Here is an 8608-nt window from a genome sequence, read left to right on the forward strand (position 1 = left end):
GTTATCTTGAAATTAACATTAACAAACTTCCCTGTAGGCGAAGGTTTCAGCACCTTGACTGTTGTAATCTTCTGTGCACTCCAAGTCAGATACTGAGGCTGACCGAACTTGAGATAAAAATCGATCAGTTCACGATCAACTTGAGGGTGAGGTGAGGGAACTTGAACTGTTGAATCAAAGCAGTGAAAAGTAAATGCCTTTCGTGTTATAGGCATATCAAACTGTGAGTCCCTCGTATTCTCACAATCAAACGAAGCTACAGGTTCCAGCCAGTACATGCTAGAAAACTCTATCGCTTCTTTGATGAGCGTTTCCCTAGTCCAAGGAGGAAAAAAAGCCTTTTTGCAAACTAAGGCATCATGCTCTTCCTTGTTCTTTCGCTCCCTCTCTTCTGCTTCCTTTGCAACCCGAAGGTTTTCATCTAACTCCTTATCCCTTTTCTTCCGTTTCAGGGCATCAGCAATAGTTTCTTCATCATCACTATCATCAGCAAGTCCTTTCTTCTTTTCTTGATTCCCAGAACCCGAAGCTTCATTACCCTTCGGTTCTGTTTTGACAGTGACCTTCGGTTGAGTTTTCTGAGAACCTTCTCCCCCTTGTTTTAGAGGTACGAATCGCTCCGAAACACCCATCATCTCATGTAGAAGTTCAAGGGCAGGAAAAAGCTTGGAGGTCAGGTGATTCTGGATGGTCAGTGTAAGAATCGGATCATGAGCATTAAGAACATTGTGCAGCATATTCTGAACGTCACCAACACAACTCCAGAAAACAACACGTTCAGTTTTCAACAATGAAATCTCCTGCTCAGCTTGAGCCAATTGAACCTTCTGGACTTCAATGGTAGATGTTTGACAAGCAAGATCCTCCCTTAATGCGCTCTCCTTTGCTAAATCGGCATGGAGCTTTTCAAGACGAGAATTCATTGAGCTAAGAAGAGAAGTGTTCTCAGCTTGAATTTCAGAACGAACAGTCTTGAACTTGGCTTGCTCCCCTTGTAGTGACTTTGAGAGAGAGTCAACTGAAGCATTCACTTTAGCTGCATTCGCATCAGCATGACCCTTAAGGGATTCAAGAAAGATCTGAGAACTGTGAATGAGTTCAGCAACATCTGTAGTAGCCTTCTGACATGAAGATGTGGATGCTTCAACCGCCTTTGTGGATTTATCAATTCCTCCTTTATACTATTCAAAAGCAGTGTCCAGGAAAGCCTTCAACACAACATCATTATACTTCGAAGAAGAAGCGAGCAATTGATCAAGCTTTTCATCGAGACTTTGCACTTGTTGTCTGGTTACTGGAGCCTCTTCATCTTCATCAGTGGGAAGTCTATAAGGACTGTAATAGTTTGAGTCAAACTCAAGATTGTCACCACCGAGAGTAGCACCAGAATCAGTTGAGGGTGAGGGTGAAAGAGGTTTGGATGTAACAGGGGTTTCGGTTTCAGTATTAGCCCCCGTATCAGATACGTTGACGTTTACTGGAGGTTCGGTTGGAGTGGTGGAAATAGGTGTAGTTGTGGTAGTTTCTTGTGAAAAGATGGGAGGGGGTAAAGGAGTTGTAGAGATTGGTACGGTACTAACTGGTGGTGGTGATGGAATTGGAGCAACCGAAACTGGAATAGTAGTCTTCGGTGGAGATATAGGAGGAGTTGGAATTTCGTCATTGAGTGGTTCAGTGGGAGTTGGAGAACGAGGAGGTGTATTACCTCTTGGTGAACTGTGATGTTGAACCTCTTCTTCCTCATCAGCCGATTTCTCCTCAGCATGATCTGAACTTGAAGGAGAAGGACTCTTTGATTTCCTTGCCATCTTCTTAACTTTCTTTGGAGCCGAAGAATCAGCCTTTTCAGCCTTTCGCTTTTTGGACTTGACAAGCTTAGAAGAAGGACCTTCGGTTTCCACCTTTTTGGGATCTGCCCTCTTCCCTTGCTTTTCTGGATTTTCCACAGCATCTAAGGCAGCCTTCTGTTCAGGAGTCAGTTCTCTTGGGCCCTTGGGAGTAAGCTTCCGGTAGTCAGCCATCACATCACTTTCGCTCGACACACACCTGTACATTGGTTCAGGTATCGAACCAATGTGAGAAAACTTGGTGGCATCTGAGAAGATAATCTTCTTTGTATGAAAAGTAGCCACAGAGGATACCAATGCATCTTTCATAACTGGAATCTGTAAGTTGTCAATGGCCCGTCGGGTGACGATGGTCCAGAAACGACCACAAGAAATCTCTGAATGTCTAGTTGAGGTGTTGAGACTTTGCACCAGTTGCGACCAAATAATCGAGCCATGATCCAGATTAATACCATTGTAGAGACCATAGAGAATGGTCAGAAAACCCTTACTCATACCATCTGACCCAGCTACCCGTTCCGCTAAACCTTTGTTGATAAGAGTAAGTAACCCATTCCATTGTGGCGGCAAACACGACTTCTTAAACTTCGTCACTGTGGTAAGAACATCAGTATACCCCATCTCATAAAGCATCATAAACAACTGGGTTGTAGTGATGAAATCAGGAGAGATGACAGAAGCATCGACGGCAAGCCTTAACAGGGAACAGAATCAGCCTTTCAAAATTGATGCCTTGTGAGTGAAGATTTGAAAATAGATCCTCTCCTTGTTCTTGTCGTAAGACGCAGTAGAATACACTTGTGACAGCAGAGACATGGGAACAGATTCCACTTGCGTAAGAGCGATAACCAGTGGGGAGTACTTGAGACATTCAACAACGTGGAGCATGTACGAATCATACAAAAAGGGGTTTAGTTGAATGATCATGTTCTGATTAGGTTTGATCACGAGCAATGACGATGAAGCAGTTTGATCTTGAACAGATGATGATTCCGCCATTGTTGATGTAAGGAAGAAGATGAACAGTTGCAGATCGCCTTGTGTATTTGAGAGAGTTTGAAGAAGGTAAGAAGGTACAATTGGTGCGAGAAACCCTTTATATACCGTTCCCAGGAGAGAGAAAGAATATCCGTGATGATGATACGATCACTGAAACGTCGCCTGAAAAAGCGCGATGTGACAGGTTGGTTTCCCCAGATAGACGTCATCAAGCGTGGGTTTAGAAGTCGTTTCAAATTCACGTGCCAAATTTGAATAGTTATCTGATGACGTGATTCAAAAGCTTATCCACATATTGTCTTTTCAAATTTACTTTCACTCCAAAACAAAATTTTAAACGGGTCATAAGGAACATCAACCAGAATTTTGGAAAATCATAAAGAATTTTCGTGTAAAAGTGTGTCAAAAATAAAGAAATAAAGCAAAATATGTATAGGATGTGAGTGATGTCTTTAATGAGACATGAAGCAGATGATTCCGGGCAGGAATCTCTTCCTTCAAAGTCAAGAGAGACTTGAAGTGCTTGTGTGGTTCCCCGAGAAAATACGATCGAGTGTTTGTAAAGAGACACCGAAAGGCTTCTTTTTAAATAATAGGTTTAAAGGGTGGCTTATCTTCAACCGAACATCGATACTTAACATAAGACCGAAAGTTGGATGAAGTACTTGTGAGACCGATGTGGTCTGTTGAACAAGTAGGTTGGATATAATTTGTTGTGACTAATGATGGTATAAAAATCTTGAAAACAAAAACCAAACAGGATCTTTTTCGGAAGAAATGCCTTGGTGTTAGACAATTTCATAAAGACCACTAAAAAAATGAGATTTCGTTAGGTAACAAGTAAGATCTTGAATATAAATATTCACCGTCAATTCATTATTGGTGTTGGATTTTGGGTCTCGCTTAGCACGTGGTGTACACATCTAAGGTCATAAACACAGATTTTGTGTAACCATAAACCTCAGTGGTAATATCTGAGAGTCTCAAGGGTTACCTTGGTGAAACGAAAGTTGATGGAGAAGGTAGAGGAGGTGGTTAAGGAACCGAAAGTACCCCTGCTATATATAAAAGTGACAAAGCAGAAAACTCTTAACTAATTTGAGAAGAGTAAGGTAGCTCATGACTTGAGTGAATTTAGCAGCCTGATTGGGAAGAAACGATACGTATAGATCGAATCATTAAGGCCTTACTCATAGTCTTAGACGCTTCGGTCTACATGCAGCAGCATGCTTCTAAGGACACTTAACTAGTTCAAATTAAAATGGTCGTATCTGCCCTAGCTCCAATTTATGTAGCAACAATGTACTTGGTACCTAATAAAGAGAATAAACAAAGACAAACAATCCACACAAGCAAAACAAACATAACAAAAGAAACAGAAGATAAATAAGAGATAAATAAAAGATAAATCCTTTTGGAATTTTGAATATTTTGAAAAAAATAAAAACAAAATATTTTTGGATTTTTGAAGTTTCTGAAAAATAATAAAAACAGAAAAATAAACAAAATGAAATTAATGTTAAAAACTCTTGGAATAAAAATAAAAGAGAAAATATAGCAAGAAAAAGATTTAAAAGAGAGTTTACAAAGTATACAGCCGAAATCAAACCTTAAAAGGAATGAAGTGAAATAAGCCGAGCGATCGGTTCATTTCGGTTCCCTAAAATTCCAGAGCCGAAATAGACTGAGCGTTCGGTTCATTTCGGTTCCCGAAAATTATGGAGCCGAAATAAACCGAGCGTTCGGTTCATTTCGGTTCCCGAAAAATCCGGAACCGAAATAGACCGAGCGTTCGCTGTATTTCGCTTGTCTAATTTTTAGAGAGAGGTTTGAGGGTTCGGTAGCGACTCTGCTTCCATCATTCCCAAACCTTGTAGAATTTTATTGAAGCTTTCTTCTGGTAAGGCTTTAGTGAAGATGTCAGCCAGTTGATCACAGGACCGAACGAAATGTACTTCCACGTTTCCATCTTCAACATGGTCCTTGATGAAATGGTATCTTAGTGCAATATGCTTTGTCTTTGAGTGTTGCACTGGATTGTGATATATTCTTATCGCGCTTTCAGAGTCACAATAGAAAGGTATTTTCTTCAGACTCAGTCCGTAGTCTCTTAGTTGGCTTTGTATCCATATCACTTGTGAGGTACAGGATGTTGCAGCTATGTACTCAGCTTCGGCTGTTGAAAGAGACACACAAGTTTGCTTCTTGGACTGCCAACTAACAAGTTTACCGTCAAGGAATTGGCATCCTCCAGTTGTGCTTTTTCGGTCCAGACCGCATCCTCCAAGATCGGCGTCAGAAAAGGCTTGAACAAAGAATCCGGATTTAGCAGGGTACCAAAGACCGAGAGAAGAGGTTCACTTCAGATAACGGAAAATATTTTTCACTGCCACCATATGAGGTTCTCCTGGATTTGCTTGAAACCTGGCACAATAACAAACAGAGAACATAATGTCTGATCTACTAGCTGTTAGATACATAAGATACCCTGTCATTTGACGATAGAGTGTTACGTCAACAACAGGTTTTTCCAGAGATGGTGTTAACTTTGTGCCAAACGCCATGGGAACCTTCACCTTCGAATCTCCCGTCATACCGAACTTCGCCAGCAAGTTCTTCGTGTAGGCCTCTTGGTTGATAAAAATGCCTTCCGGTCCCTGTCTTATATTCAATCCAAGGAAAAAGTTAATTGGACCCATTGCGCTCATTTCAAATTTAGTCTCCATCAACTTCCTGAATTCAGCCGTTAAGCTAGGATTCGTGGAGCCGAAGATGATGTCATCAACATAAATCTGAACTATCATTAGATGTTCGCCTTCTTTCTTTCGGAAGAATGTTGGGTCAACCGAACCTTGCTTGAATTTCGACATTTTAAGAAAGCGAGTTAATGTTTCATACCAGGCTCTCGGTGCTTGCTTCAGACCATATACAGCTTTATCCAACACATAGCAGTGATTAGGGTATTTCTCGTTCACGAACCCAGGTGGTTGCTCAACATACACCGTTTCTTCTAGTTCTCCATTTAAGAAAGCACATTTCACATCCATCTGGAAAACTTCGAAGTTTTTATGTGCAACATATGCCAGAAAGATTCTAACGGATTCCAGCCTTGCTACAGGAGCGAAGGTCTCCTCATAGTCTATCCCTTCTTCTTGGCAATATCCCTTTACCACCAACCGAGCTTTATTGTGAATTACGTTGCCCTCTTTATCCAACTTATTCCTGAAGACCCATTTTAAGTCGACCACAGAAACATCCTTTGGAGTGGGAATCAGTCTCCAAACTCGATTACGTTCAAACTCATGGAGTTCATCTTGCATTGCTTGTACCCAATCAATGTGATCAAGTGCAGCATTAACCGTCTTTGGTTCGATTTTCAAGACAAACGAATTAAACATGCAGAATTCAACATGAGAGAATAAGGCAGTTTGTTTCACTTTCAATTGAAAACGTGTGAGAACTCGCTCAGATGATTCACCAATTATTTGTGTTTTGGGATGATCCTTAGTCCATTTCATTAGAGGAGGGTAATCTGGGTCATAGACAGGATCCAACTCTGCATTTACCTCTTCTTCAAATTCTGATTGATCACCTTCATCATTTGTATTCTCATTCTCCCCCTCAAATGGCGAAGCATATCCCATGTCAGGTTCAGGATTTTCACCATCGGTTGGAGTTGGATTCTCCCCCTCGATTGGACTATTATGGGTTGAGGTCGGAGTTGGATTCTCCCCCTCGATTGGACTATTATGGGTTGGGGTTGGAGTTGGATTATCCCCCTCGAAAGACAAATCGGTTGTTTTTGGTACAGATAAACCCTCCCCCTTGAACGTTGAGTTGTTGTTTGGAGGGTTAGTTGAGGGTTGACCACCAGTCGGTTTAAGAGGTTCATTTTCCATTTCATTTGTAGCTTCATCGATGATCTTTTTCAGATTGTCAATTTTGTTGTCTGTTGCTTTCGCTTCTGAGTGTATGGCCTTTTTTGGTTCATCAAATAGTCTTATGTACTCTTCAAACAAGTTGGAAATGGGAACTGAGACTTGTCCGGATTGTGGAAATATTTCCCCCATGGTACTTTCGCTTGTTTGAACTTTCTTCATGTAATTGTCATCAAAGGTTACATAGTAGGATTCTTCAATACGTTTGGAGCGTTTATTCAAAATCCTATATGCCTTTGAATTGAGTGAATAACCAAGAAAAATTCCCTCATCGGCTTTGACGTCGAACTTGTTTCGGTTCTCTTTAGAATTGAAAATGAAGCATCTTGAACCAAACACGTAGAAAAACTTAATGTTGGGCTTTCGATTGTTCAGAATCTCATACAGAGTGATGGAGAATCGTTTGTTAAGTAAGGATCGGTTCTGATTATAGCACACGGTTACAACTGCATCGGCCCAGAAGTATAGCGGAAGAGAAGCGAAGCTTAGCATGGTTCGGGCTGCCTCACATAAGGAACGGTTTCGTCTCTCAACAATTCCATTCTGTTGTGGTGTATAGGGGGCCGAGAAGTTGTGAGATATCCCCTTTTCAGCCAGAAAATCTTCAAAAAATTTTATTCTTGAATTCAAGCCCATTGTCGCTTCTAATATTCCTCACCAGCTTTCGCAGCTGCAGTTCCACTTACTTGATAAACGCCTTCAACTTGGGAGTCGCTTCTGATTTCTGTTTAAGAAAGAAAACCCAGGTGAAGCGTGAAAAATCATTTACTATGACAAGAATGAACTTACTACCACCGATGCTTTCGATAGCCGAAGGTCCACATAAGTCAATATGCAGAAGTTCAAGAGCTTCAACAATCTTTGTATTGATACGTGTAGGATGGCTCTTTCTTCTTTGTTTGCCCATCTCACACGCTGCACACAGGTGTTCCTTATCAAACTTGAGAAGAGGAAGGCCTCGAACATGATCACCAAGCACCAACTTATTAATGTCTTTGAAGTTCAGGTGCGATAGGCGCCGATGCCATAACCAGCTTTCATCAGAGTTAGCCTTTGACAGCAGGCATATTGCTGGTTTTCCTCGAATTGGGTTGAGATTTAAAGGATACATCTCTCCCTTGCGTTCAGACTTCAACAGAACTCTTTTGGATTGCTTTTCAATAATTTCTGATCCCTCATCATCGAATGAAACTTTCAAAGCAGTTCCCACAACCAATTGAGATACACTGATGAGGTTGTGCTGCAATCCTTCCACGTAAGCCACTTTTTGAATTGTGAATTATCCGTTGGTTATCATTCCATATCATCTGATTGTGCCAAAAAAATTGTTTCCATACTTCACACATCCACCATCCTTAAGGGACCGAAACTCCCTCAGCTCTTCCCTCCTTCCTGTCATGTGACAAGAGCATCCACTGTCAATGTACCATTCGTCATCGAACTGCTCGTCACTTATAACCTGCAAATTCAAGCAGATTTAGGAACCCAAAGTCTCTTGGGCCCTGGTGAGTCTTTTACAGAAACAGGAATAGCAACAGAAAGATCAACCAAATAAGTTCTTTTTATTAGAGTGGTTTCATCTTTTCTTTTGATGGTATACACCTTGATTTTGTTTTTATCTTGTTTAAATTGTGGTGTATCAGATGGTGTGTTGTTAGATGGTTTTGGAATCTTCTTTTGAATCCTAGGGTTAGCTGACTTTTTCTTATTATTGATATCAGAATTCGAGTCAAGCTTTCCCTTTCCTTTGATGTTCTTCATTGAATTCAACTTTTGTTGGTAGCAAGAAGGACCGAAGCTTGACTTTCGGTTGTTAGCCTTGAT

The 8608-nt window shown here is 41.0% G+C and overlaps 1 pseudogene; it reads right to left on the bottom strand.

Moving 5' to 3' along the window:
* Positions 1 to 289: 289 nt before the first annotated feature.
* Positions 290 to 7750, bottom strand: LOC145140637 (uncharacterized; annotated as a pseudogene).
* Positions 7751 to 8608: the final 858 nt, after the last annotated feature.

The sequence above is a fragment of the Lactuca virosa genome, chromosome 9 (genome assembly GCF_052849685.1).
Source record: "Lactuca virosa cultivar CGN04683 chromosome 9, Lactuca_virosa_CGN04683_v6, whole genome shotgun sequence".
Classification (NCBI taxonomy): domain Eukaryota; kingdom Viridiplantae; phylum Streptophyta; class Magnoliopsida; order Asterales; family Asteraceae; genus Lactuca; species Lactuca virosa.